Below are 13083 nucleotides of genomic sequence, written 5' to 3'. Positions count from 1 at the left end.
TAATTAATATCTTAATTTATAATGATCTAATTTTAATTAATGCAAAATTAATTTTAATAGCATACAAAAATTTTGCTCCTATATAGCTTTGTTATCCCCCGCATGCTGTTTTTGGCATAAATTACATGTTTATACATTGTGCACCCATCAACGTAGATTTATAATATTGCTTTATGCAGTTGTCTTTTAAAGTCAGGAGAAAAAATTACAAAAAAAACCCCACAAAACCTTATACTGTCTTTTATGTTTACGTATGTAGTTGTTTTTACTGGTGCTTTTTAGAAAAAAAAGAAAATTCATGTGAATTAGAGTTACTATCTAGTATTCTTTCATTTTAGCCTGAGAACTCCTTTTAGTATTTCTTGTCAGGCAGGTTTTCCAGCAATGAACTCCTTTGGTTTTTGTTTATCTGGGAATGTTTTATCTTCACCTTTATTTTTGAAAAATAGTTTTGCCTGCTATAGAATTCTTGGTTGACAAAGTTCTGTGTTGTTATGTTTTCTAGCACTTTGCATATATCATTTCAATGCCTTTTGGTCTCCAATATTTCTGATGAGAAATTCAATATCAGTCTTATTGAGAATTCTGTTTATGTGATGAATCATTTCTCGCAGTACTTTCAAGATTCTTTCTTTTCCTTCAACAGCTTATTATGATATATCTAGGTGTGGATTTCTTTGATATTTTTCCTAGTTGGAGTTTGTTGAGTTTCTTGGGTGCATAACTTAATCATTTTCATCAAATACAATAAATTTTTCCAACTACTTCCTCAGCTATTTTTCTATCTCTTCTCTTTGTTCTCTCATTCTGGAATTCTGTTTTGTATCCATCAGTGCACTCGATGTTGTCCCACCATTCTCTGATATCTGTTCATTTTTCCTTAATTTTTTCTTCTTTTTGTCTCTCAGAAAAAATAATCTCAGTTGACTGTATTGAAGTTTACTGATTCTTTCTTCTGACTGTTTAGATAATCTGGTGAACCCCTCTAGTAAATTTTTCATTTCAGTTATTATATTTTTCAAACCAGAATTCCTTTTTGGTTCATTTTTATAATGCCATTTATGAGCATGAATTCTCATGCTTAAAAAAAACTTATTTACACATGGTTTATTGCAGGTTTTTGAACATATTTGAACTAGTTTGTTTAAATTTTTGTCTAGTGAAACCAACATATGAGCTTCTTCAGAGATAGTCTCTATTGATTGAATTTTCCCTGTGCATAGGCCAAATATTCTTACTTTTGTGCATGTCTCATAATGTTTTGTTGGAAACTGGACATTTTAAATCATACTGTGTGACAACTTTATAAATCAGACTCTCTTCCCTCACCAGGGTTTGTTGTTATTGCTGCTTGATATAGCCATTGTTTATCTAGTAAATTTTCTGAACTAATTTCATAAAGTCTGTATTCTTTGTTAAAAGTGGCCTCTTAAGTCTCTATTTGGTTAGCCAAGGGGTCAGCTAATTGTTAGACAGAAGTTTCCACACACACAAAAAAAATGGATTGAAAAATTATTTCAGTCTATGCCAAGGGGCTGTGTGTGCCTGTTGGGGTTAGCCTTCAACACTCAGCCTGGCAGTCCGCAAATCTGCTTTAAGCCTTCACTTTCTGCTGATGGTCAGCCAGAAGTGAGTCCTTACAGGCTTATAAGGTCTTTCTGTAGCCTTATGCATGCACGTGGCCTTCTACAGTCCAGAAATACATTGTAGATTCTCAAAACTCATCTAGATTTCTCATTCTTCAGTTTCTCCTTTTAAACTTTTTGGTTAGTCTATTATTTGCCCCATCAATTATCAATCTCCATAGGCAACCACAAAGGTAAAACTCTTGCTTATAATTGTTTCTGACAAATGCCCCCACACTCACCTGCCATATGGCTTTTAGTACTGGGAAACTGCCAAGTTACCTTCTAAGTGGGTCTTTCTGGAATCTGTCAGGCAGGTCTAATAAGGACAGATATTCGGAAATGACTCCAGCTCTGTTTTCTAATTCCAATAGCTAGCAAGGTGCACCAAGAATGCAGACTGTTATTTTTTATGGTTGCCACTGAGTTGAAGAGCAAGACATAGAACTAGAGCATGATAAAATTCCATAAAACTCCCAGGTTTTTGTTGAGTATCTATTTTTTATTGAATAAACATTTTCTGGGTTCCTTCAAGCATTTGGTTAATTTCTAGAATCCTGAAAAAGATGATTCTGTTACCTTTGCCAGTTGCTTTTCTAGAGGAGAAAATTTTTGAGATCCTTATTCTAACATTTTTACTGATGTCACTCCTGCACCTTTTTAAATAGTCTGAAAACTTTAGAGATTAAGGATGTTTATAAAAAATAAATGTGAAATAATTAAAGTATAACAAGAAGATATAGTACATGAAGTTATAATATCTGGTTTAACTTTAACATTAAAGTAAGTTAAGTCTTTCAAAATAGGTGGGGATAGAATAGCATCACATTTGTATATTCTTTTGACTTAAGAATATTTGTTAAGAGATTTAAAAAATACACTAGTTCCCCCCTACCTTTTTATGCATTTTGGTTTGAAAATGTTAATATATGTCATAATAGAAAATATTTATATCTTTAAACTCATTAACCTTATACTGCCTGCTCCTACACAATGCAGGACTGCAAACTACTGCTCAGCATCCCTTTGCATAATTTTTAACTAAATAAGTATTAACTTTTAATCTGTAAGATAAAAATGAGTTACATCAGGCCAGGCACAGTAGCTCATACCTGTGATCCGATCACTTTGGGAGACAGGTGGGAGGATCACTGAGTCTAAGAGGTCTAGACCAGCCTGGGCAACATGGCATTACTTTGTCTCTACAACAGTAAAAAAAAATAGCCAGCCTAATTTTCTGTGTGGTGGCATATACTTTAAGTCCAGCTCGAGCCTGGGAGGCTGAGGCTGCAGTGAGCCAAGATTGTGCCACTGCATTCCATTCCAGCCTGAGTGGCAGAGCAAAATCCTGTCTCCGAAAAAAAAAAAAAAAAAAAAAAAAAAGCAGCATGAGTAGCATAGATGAAAGTTGACTTCTGAGTTATTAGAAATCTTAGCAAATAGTTCAAATAAATATATTCATTTTCTCACTTGACTTATCAATGTATTCTCATAAAAAATTAAAATCTTTTATTAATCAATCCAGTCTCAACAAGTAAACAGATGAAGAGCATGTTATCATATTTTGAACATTTCTTAAAAGAGGTAGATTGACCTTAAAGACATTTCTTTATATACAGATGTTCACTAAAATGACTCATTAAAGTGATTTGTTGTAATAGCTCTTTTAACACTAATGGATATTGACCTCAGCCCATTATTTTGTGCTTCTCCATACTCTTTCTGGTTGGATTTTAGCATGTTTCCAAAGTGATCCTAAGATCTTAAATGTACTAAAGATGTTTCAAGTTCTCTAACTTCCTTTTATTGTGGTGAAATATGCATAACATAACATTTAGCATCCTAACCATTTTTAAGTGTCTAATTTCATGGTATTAAGAACTTTCGCATTGGATCAGGTGTGGTGGCTCACACCTGTAATCTCAGCAATTTGGGAAGCCAAGGAGGGCAGATCACTTGAGGCCAGGAGTCTGAGACCAGCCTGGTCAACACAGTAAGAACCCTGTCCCTACTAAAAATACAAAAATTGGCCAGGTGTGCTGGTGTGCACCTGTAGTCGCAGCTACTCAGGAGGTTGAGGCAGGAGAATCACTTGAGCCCAGGAGGTGGAGGTTGCAGTGAGCCAAGATCACACCACTGCACTGCTGCCTGGGTGAAAGGGCAAGACTCCATCTCAGAAACCAACATCATTCTCTACCTTCAAAACATTTTCATTATCCCAAAGTGAAACTCTGTGTTCATTACGCAATAATTCCCCATTCCACATTCCCCCATCCATTCATAACCCCTATTTTACTTTTCATCTTTATGAATTTGACTAGGCTAGGTACCTCATATAAATGAAATCATATAATGTTTGTTCTTTGGGGTCTGGCTTATTTCACTTAGTATAATGTCCTCAACATTCATCCATGTTGTGCCATGTATCCAATTTCATTCCTTTTTAAGACTGAATAATATTCCATTGTTTGTACATAACACATTTTGTTTATCCATTCATCCATTGACAGACATTTGTCTGACCTCCTTTCTTGAGACGATTTTCAACAAAAACGATGGCATATAATTAGTTCATATGTTCAAGCCAAACTAAGTTGGAAAAGAAAATTATGCTAGCAAGTGAAGAAGAAAACACATTCCATATAAATCCCTTAGGCCACATTCATATTTCAAGGTACCATATCTACATGACTAGAATGCAGATACATTTGAGTTATTTATCTGTTTACCTGTATATGAACCATTCAACACTGACTGCTGGCTGAAAATTAACTTTTACTTGCTCTTTTATTTCATGTTAATAAACTTGGTGTAACAATCTCTATTCTCAACATTAAGATTTGTAAAACATATACTCTAGAAGTCTTAAGTACTACTTAATAATATATTCTTTATAGCAATGGTTTTGCAATATACCAATTTTAAATTTTTAAAAGACAAATTAGTCCTGTTTGTTTGCTTTGTAGTCTTGTCACTCTGGTTTCATTCTTGTTCTAACCTACCCTTCTATCGTCACTTGCTTCAGAATTTTCCTGGCAATCTGGTTTTACCCCCTAAAACTCTCCTTTGCATCCTCAAATATTACTACTTTGTTTCTTAAGATATTGCACTTCCATTTCTATTTTATTTTTCTTTTATCCTCAACTAAGACAATACCATAGAATTAATTTGCTATAAACATATTATTGCAATGAAGGAAATTGAATATCAACATGATTGCAGATATGAACCATTTAAATGTGAGAAATGTTACTGGATTATCACAACTTATCCACTTTTATTAAGGAATAAAGGCTAAATCTCACATGGGATGTGGATAATTAAAATCAACATACACAAGAGTCAAGATTGCTCATGTAATGTGATGTGAAAGCTTCAGAAGGCAAGAAAAGGGTGTGGTGAAAACTCTTTCTGCTGTGTATACAGTCACTGGAAACTTGATGGCTTCAGCAAGTTTCTGCACACTCACATCAACAGGTTAATATCAACCCAGTCATCTCAGGATTCTTCACTGTGCCTATTTTTTCGCCTGGATAAAAAGATAAACCTGAATTTTTTTTTTTTTGAGGTAGGATCTCTCTCTGTTGCCCAGCCTGGAAAATAGTGGCACGATCTTGGTTCACTACAGCCTTGACCTTCTGGGCTCAAGCAATCCTCCCACCTCAGCCCCCTAAGTAGCTGGGACCACAGGCACACACCACTACACCCAGCTAATTTTTGTATTTTTGTAGAGACAGTGCTTCACTATGCTGCCCAGGCTGGTAAACCCAGAATTTTATAGAAAATCATATTTACTTCACACGTGATGCTTAGCAAATCTGAATGTATATTTCTAAATTTAAAAACAATATAATGTTCCCTCTTGTTCTGATAAATGAATAATTTATTAAATAATTAGATAAACAGTGTTATACTAGAAGAGAATTCATAGACAAATATTTGGGAGATCCGTTTAGAATAAGCTAATAAACAACCCCTCATTTTAATGGAACAAGTTGAACATATCTTTCACATTGAGTTGATGCTGATGGCACAGGCAAGTCAGGCGGAAGACTTCTTTTCACAGTGTATCAAACCAGATAGGACTAACTAGCGTCTTTCAAAAGAGAAATATACAAAATCTTGGATCAGAAGACATTATGCTCCAAAGGTCCACACCTGTCATTTTTAATTTTTAAACTGCAACCTGTATTCCCATTAGCAAATATGTTGTGATAAATGTTATGAAGTATGTCAACACCAAAGTAAGTTGCCAGGACAGTCAAAAATATGTTTTTGGTTCATAATAGTACTGAAATTGTACTTATAGCAGAAAAAATGACAAAAGTAAAACATATAACCATTAGTTATATACATGGTTATATACGTATAACCATATACCATATAACATACATACATAATAATATCCTATAAGTTAACTACAAACAAAAAAGGATGGGAGATATTTCAGAGAAATACATATGATAATATTACATTGATCTAATAATAATATGAAAAGCCATGTGAGCAAAAAAAGTAATATGTAACTTTCAAGTAATATGTTATTGTACACTTTGACCTTTCCTATAGCTTCGTATTGAGTTTGTCAGGGCCAAGTACTTTAGAAGTTACAGAATTTGGCCACCAATGCTTTTTTCCAGTAGAACATAAGTATTATTTAATCATGACTAATTCACTGAAATACGTATGCACTATTTATTGAAATCCTGCAAAAGATGAAGGAACAGTGAAACTCAGGTATTCTCTGACCTACTTAAAATGACAGACAAATCACAGTGTAATTTGTGTATTAAAAGGCAAATGAAAGCTTTAGAATCTCTTAAGAGCATCCAAGAAATTTTAATGAATGCTAATGTGCTATTGTTAATGAATGCTTTTTGCACATAACTGGAAAAGTCTATTCGTTTCTTTTAATACTTAGAGGATTCCATTTATTATTAAAGAATTCAATACTCCCATTTTTTTCTAGCGCTACAGAATATGTGGTCTGACATATTTTACTATCTGTGTGCAATCTCTCCTTCTGGTTTAATTTTAGTTGTCCTGATTAAATCATCCATCATTTTTAGGATGATTTTTCTCCTTATTGGTTTTTGGGACCGTCTCACTAGCTTTAGCTGTTTGCAAGTTTCTCTTTCTGATATGTCACTTTGAAAATAGTTCAGTGACTTTCTTATTTAAAATTTTTCGAATAGCATTTTAGTTTCAGTTCATTTTTCTATTTATTATTCTTTATGCTTTTCCTGTCTTTTCAGTAGTCAATATGACTTGGGTTTTGAAATTTTGAATTTCTATCTCGATTTGGGGCCTTCAATAAAATAAACAGATCCCCCAAATAAAAAACATCATCTCTATATTTTCATTATACAACTTGTAAATATTCCATAACCTCTAAATCCTGTGGCAATGAGAGAGAAAAGCTTTCTAATATATTGGATTAAGATGATCATGTTAGTTACTTACTGTATGTTAGGGACTGGAGAGTTGAGGTTTGGCTCTGTGTCTCCACTCAAATCTCATCTCTAACTGTAACCCCCACGTGTCAGAGGAGGGCCCTGGTGGGAGGTGATTGGTTCATGGGGTCAGATTTCCTCCTTGCTGTTCTTGTGATAGTTAGTGAGTTCTCATGAGATCTGATGGTTTAAAAGTGTGGCACCTCCCCCTGCGCTCTCTCTTTCCTGACGCCATGTAAAACGTGCTTCCTCTTTGTCTTCTGCCACGATTGTAAGTTTCCTAAAATCTTTCCAGCCATGCAGAACTGTGAATCAATTAAACCCGTTTTCTTTCTAAATCAACCAGTCTCAGGTTGTTCTTTAACAGTAGTGTGAAAATGGGCTACTACAAGAGTGTTTTGTATTCATCCCCAAAGACCATTAAACTTTCTATTTTGTGTAGTAGGGAAAGCAAAAAGATATATTGCTTAGGGACCTGAGAATTCACTTTTAAACTTACTTGATGAAGGCCAACCAAGATCAAAAGTCTAGGCAAGAAATGCTTGCACTACAGTACAGAGTGCATACACTATCCTTGGTCATATCTGAACATGAAGACAGAGGATGTGTAAGAGGAGTAGGAGCAAAGAACTCCATGCTTGAGTGGGAGGAAGTTCATTGAAAGATAAAAATCAAGAGGTAACATTTAAAAGACTCTGAAGATCTGTGAGAAGCTATAACAACTGAGCATACTCTGGATAGATACATATATTAGCAAATGATGATCAGAGATAACTGACATGTAGTTCTGGAGACAGCACCAAAGAATGATTCCTGATACAGGACAGGGAGAAATATAGAGATAATATAATGAGAGGATAGACACAGAGTTACAACCACATAATGATCCCTCTCTTGGTTCCAAGTGATACCCGAGAGTCCTCACATCATTAACCTCAAGCCTTGTGTAGCCAATTTTATAAACTCTAAAATTAGATCCAAGATTAATAATGGCCACTTGACTTGGTATCTGCATTTTTATTTGATGTTCATTGGTATCTGAATTTTATTTATTTATTTTTGAGATGGGGTCTCACTCTGTCACCCAGGATGGATTACAGTGGTACTATCATGGCTCACTGCAACCTTGACTTCCCAGGCTTAAGCGATCTTCCCACCTTTGCCTCCCAAGTAGTTGGGACCACAAGTGTGTGCCACTATGCCTGGCTAATTTTTATTTGTCTTTATTTTTTGTAGAGACAGGATTTCACTATGTTGCCCAGGCTAGTCTTGAACTCCTGGGCTCAAGTGACCCTCTTCCCTCAGCCTCCTGAAGTGCTGGGATTATAGGTGTGAGCCACCATGCCTGGTCCTGAGATTTTTACATAAATGTGATTCTTAACAGGATGAACTTGTCATTATTTCCTGCAAATCTGATGATATTTTAGGAAAAGGACTCTGATCATCTGAGTGTTCTTCCTGCCCACCACACAAATGAAAAGCATCCACTGAGACCACAGCATGACAGTAGAGAAAGAGTTTAACTGATGTGAGGCTGGCCCCTGAGGAAGAATTGAAGTTATTACTCAAATCAGTCTCCCCAAAGGCTCAGAGGTTAGAGTGTTTATGGATAATTTGGTGGGTAGGGGCTAGGGAATAGGTGCTGCTGATTGGTTGGGGATGGATTCATAGGGGTGTGGAAAACCATCCTTGCGCACTGAGTCTGCCTCTGGGTGGGGCCACAGGATCAGTTGAGTCATGAGTCAGGAGTCCTGGTGGGGTCAGTCTGAAAGATATCTCTGAAAACCAATCTTAGGTTCTACAATAGTGACTTTCTCTATATGAGCAACTGGGAAACTCACACATCTTGTGACCTCTGGCCACAGAAGCCCTGAGCAATAAAAGATTATAGAAACTATGCCTAGCTTATCATAATTCAGGTACCTCTCATAATCCTATTCTTGTGGCCTTTTATTAGTCTTCCAAAGGTGGTTGTAGGCCCCTGAACAAAAAGGGGATTAGTTTTAGGGAGGGACCATTATAATTCTTGCTTTCAAGTAAAACTATAAACTAGATTCCTCCCAAAGTTAGCTTGGCCCATGCCCAGGAATGATCAAGGACAGCTTGGAGGTCAGAAGCAAGATGGAGTCAACTATGTCAGATTTCTCCTACTGTCATCATTTTGTAAAGGTAGTTTCAAGGATATGTAGATAGAAAAACAAATGATGTTATAGTTTTGCTTTTGAGAAAGAAAGGAAGTCTATTTTTAAAAATACAAACTACAATATAAAATCTCTGTTAATGGGAATATTAAAAAGATAGTTATTCCTTTTTGTTTGTTTTGTTTTGAGGCCGTGTCTTACTCTGCAGACCAGGCTGGAGTGCGGTGGCACAATCATAGCCCACTGAAGCTTTGACTTTTGTGCTCAAGCGATTCTCCCTGCTCAGTCTCCCAAGTAGCTGGCTAACACACACACACACACACACACACACACACACACACACACACACACACACACATATATATTTTGGTAAAGTTGGTAGTCTCACCCAACTGTCATGGCTCACTGCAACCTTGACCTCCCAGGCTCAAGCGATCTTTCCACCTTAGCCTCCCAAGTAGTTGGGACCACAAGTGTGTGCCACCATGCCTGGCTAATTTTTATTTATCTTTAGTTTTTGTAGAGACAAGATTTCACTGTGTTGCCCAGGTTGGTCTCGAACTCCTGGACTCAAGTGATCCTCCTTCCCTGGCCTCCCAAAGTGCTAGGATTACAGGCCACCATGCCCTGCCAAGAAAGACAGTTATTCTTAATGGGGCTGTGGTGTAGCTGCCATACCCTAGAAGTGGGGTGTATGAGAAAGGAATTAGATTTTTATGCTTATTAAAAGAGACCATTAAATAGCACACAAAATACCAATCATGTATAATGGCTAATCAGTGCCGTTACACAACTGCTTGCAGGAGTCAGCATTTAAGTAGCTTTGAATGACTCAGTATCAAATTGGGGATGGGACTAATTTAGTGACTCCGTAAGGACTGCCATTATGGGCAGTTCCATTCGCTGTCAATCATTAGTTTAAAAAGAAGCCTCATGGACTGGGTGCAGTGGCTCACCCCTGTAATCCCAGGGGTGATTTGGGAGGCCAAGGTGGGTGGATCACCTGAGGTCAGGAGTTCAAGACCAGCTTGGCCAACATAGTGAAACTCCGTCTCTACTAAAAATACAAAAAATTAGCTGGGCATGGCAGGAGGGCCCTGTAATCCCAGCTACCAGGAGGCTGAGACAGTAGAATTGCTTGAACAATTGCGATGGAGGTTGTGATGAGCTGAGATTGTGCCATTGCACTCCAGCCTGGGCAATAAGAGCGAAACTCCGTCAAAACAAAACAAAAAATCCTCACTTAATATACAATAGAGATCCTCCGGTATTACATCGAAATGTACTATAAGAAAGCTTTATAGAGTAAACCTTAGATAAATCTGACATTAGCCCCTAAAGCAATGCTGCTTGGAGGTCCCTCCTTCCACTGCCTCTACCAGTATCACCAGATAGTCTTGTTTCAGATGCAGACTTCTGAACCACACCCGGCCTGGTGATTCTGATTCAGTGAGTCTGACTCTGGGCGGAACGTGGGAAAGTAATTTTTTAACAAGCTTTTTAGGTGATTAAATTATGCAAGTCATCCCAACACCACACATCCAAAAGAACCCTAGGTTGAAGACATCACAATAAATTTCCATTATACACGTGTATATGAATGCATTTTTTATACTCTCTCTCTAATGTTAATGACGAATGAGGATAATCTTAAAAGAAAATGTACTTCTATAAAATAACAATGAATAATATTTATTATTTTTATTTTTCGTAGAGATGGGATTGCCCAGGCTGGTCTTGAAGTCCTGGCCTCAAGTTTTCTTTCTACCTCAAACTCTCCAGTAGCTGGGATTATAGGAGCAAACCACTGTGCCTGGCTAATGAATGATTTTTTTTTTTTTAACACTTCACTAGTGTCTACATTTTTTGTTTTGTTTTGGTTTGAGATGGAGTCTCACTGTTGCCTAGGCTGGAGTACAGTGGTGTGATCTCAGCTCACTGCAACCTCTGCTTCCTGGGTTCAAGCCATTTTCCTGCCTCAGTCTCCCGAGTAGCTGGGACCACAGGCATGCGCCACCACACTTGGCTAATTTTTTGTAGTTTTAGTAGTGACAGGGTTTCACCATGTTGGCCAGGCTGGTCTCGAACTCCTGACCTCAGGTGATCTGCTGGCCTCGGCCTCCCAAAGTGCTGGGACTATAGGCATGAGTCACTGTGCCCGGCATAAGTGTCTATATTTCTGAAGTGGGTTTTATTTGGATTAGAAAGGAAGAAGCATACATTAAAAATTAAATATGAAGCACATTCCCCTAAGATGAAACCTGTTTATATAATGAATTGTTACTCAGAATTTAGGAAGGACAGTAACAGGTAAGTTGAAGACCAGCCCATCTTATTTAATGGCTCCTCCTTGATTATGTTTACATGTTACCAGTCAAAGCTTAAATCCTTTTGATTCTAAAACAATAGTTTCTCCTATAGGGCTTTTTAGAGGTATTTATGGAAACTTTCTTCTTCCTTGCTTCCTTGCTTCATTTATCAGAATAAGTAAAACATACCTATAGAGGGAGGTGCATTATTCATATGGTCATTATTTTAAACAGGGATATAATTGATGTCTTGGCAAACTAGCCCTTTAATTACACATAAAATCTCTCATTGCTTATACATACATATAATGACATCTATTATTTGATTATTTATTTTAGCTTTAAATAACTTTTTAAATTATTGAAAGCAATGAAAAAACACATTATTCATGGCTTTATCTGAGAAAATAGTACAGACTGTAAGAAATAAATACTTTGTGTTTCAAGAGTTCACTGTTACCCAAATACTAATTTTTAGCTTTGTGATGTATGCTTTTGGTTACGTAAAATACTTTATAGGAATTAATTCCAAATATGTATCATTTAAACGGCAGTAAATTTATATCTTGTTGTTTTTGTGTAAGCTGTATTATCTAAATCTTGTGTTAGAATATTTATTTATTTTATTTTTATTTTTTATTTTTTGAGATGGAGTCTTGCTCTGTTGCCCAGGCTGAAGTGCAGTGGTACAATCTCGGCTCACTGCAGCCTCACCTCCCGGGTTCAAGCAATTCTGCTTCAGCCTCCTGAGTAGCTGGGATTACAGCCGCATGCCACCATGCCCAGTTACCATTTTTTTTTTTTTTTTTTTAGTAGAGACGGGGTTTCACCATGCTGGCTAGGCTGGTCTCGAACTCCTGACCTTGTGATCCACCCACCTTTGCCTCCCAAAGTGCTGGAGTGAGCCACCACACCCGGCCTATTTATTTATTTTTTAAGACAGGGTCTCACTCTGTCACCCAGGCTGGAATGCAGTACCATGATCTTGACTCACTGCAACTTCCACCTCTTGGCCTCCAGTAATCCTCCCACCTCAGCCTCCCTAGTAGCTTGGACTACAGGTGCACACCACCACACTTGGCTAGTTTTTTTTTTTTTTTTTTTCAGTAGAGACAGGGTTTCACCATGTTGCCAAGGCTGGAGAATATTTAGATTGATGAGGGTCTGAGACTTGTTCTTCCAAATGAATCAACATAGTAGTTCAATAGAAACTGATACTGTTATAAATACAGTTTGGAATGTAAAACTTATCAAACAGTTACAGACCTTGAGAAAATCTTATATTTGATTTTTTTTTTTTTTTAATTTGGGGATTCCGTTAGGTCAACTTCTAGTTTTGTAATATTCTACAATTGGAATGAATCCTCATCATCATAACAGAGCTGTGTTCTGCCTAAGTAGAGAGTTCATCCAAATTATGATCAAGCTTGACAGAAGAACCTCTTCTCAAATCAGATTGTGAAGTAGGCACTATGACACTCGAATAAAACAGTGGAGTTACAGTAAAGGGAACAATATCCTCTTTATTGCCTTTTCTTCACAGTTCAGAACACAG

This window comes from Macaca mulatta, chromosome 9, assembly GCF_049350105.2.
Source record: "Macaca mulatta isolate MMU2019108-1 chromosome 9, T2T-MMU8v2.0, whole genome shotgun sequence".
Lineage (NCBI taxonomy): Eukaryota > Metazoa > Chordata > Mammalia > Primates > Cercopithecidae > Macaca > Macaca mulatta.
The sequence above is the reverse complement of the archived record's forward strand: the minus strand, read 5'-3'. Positions refer to the sequence as shown.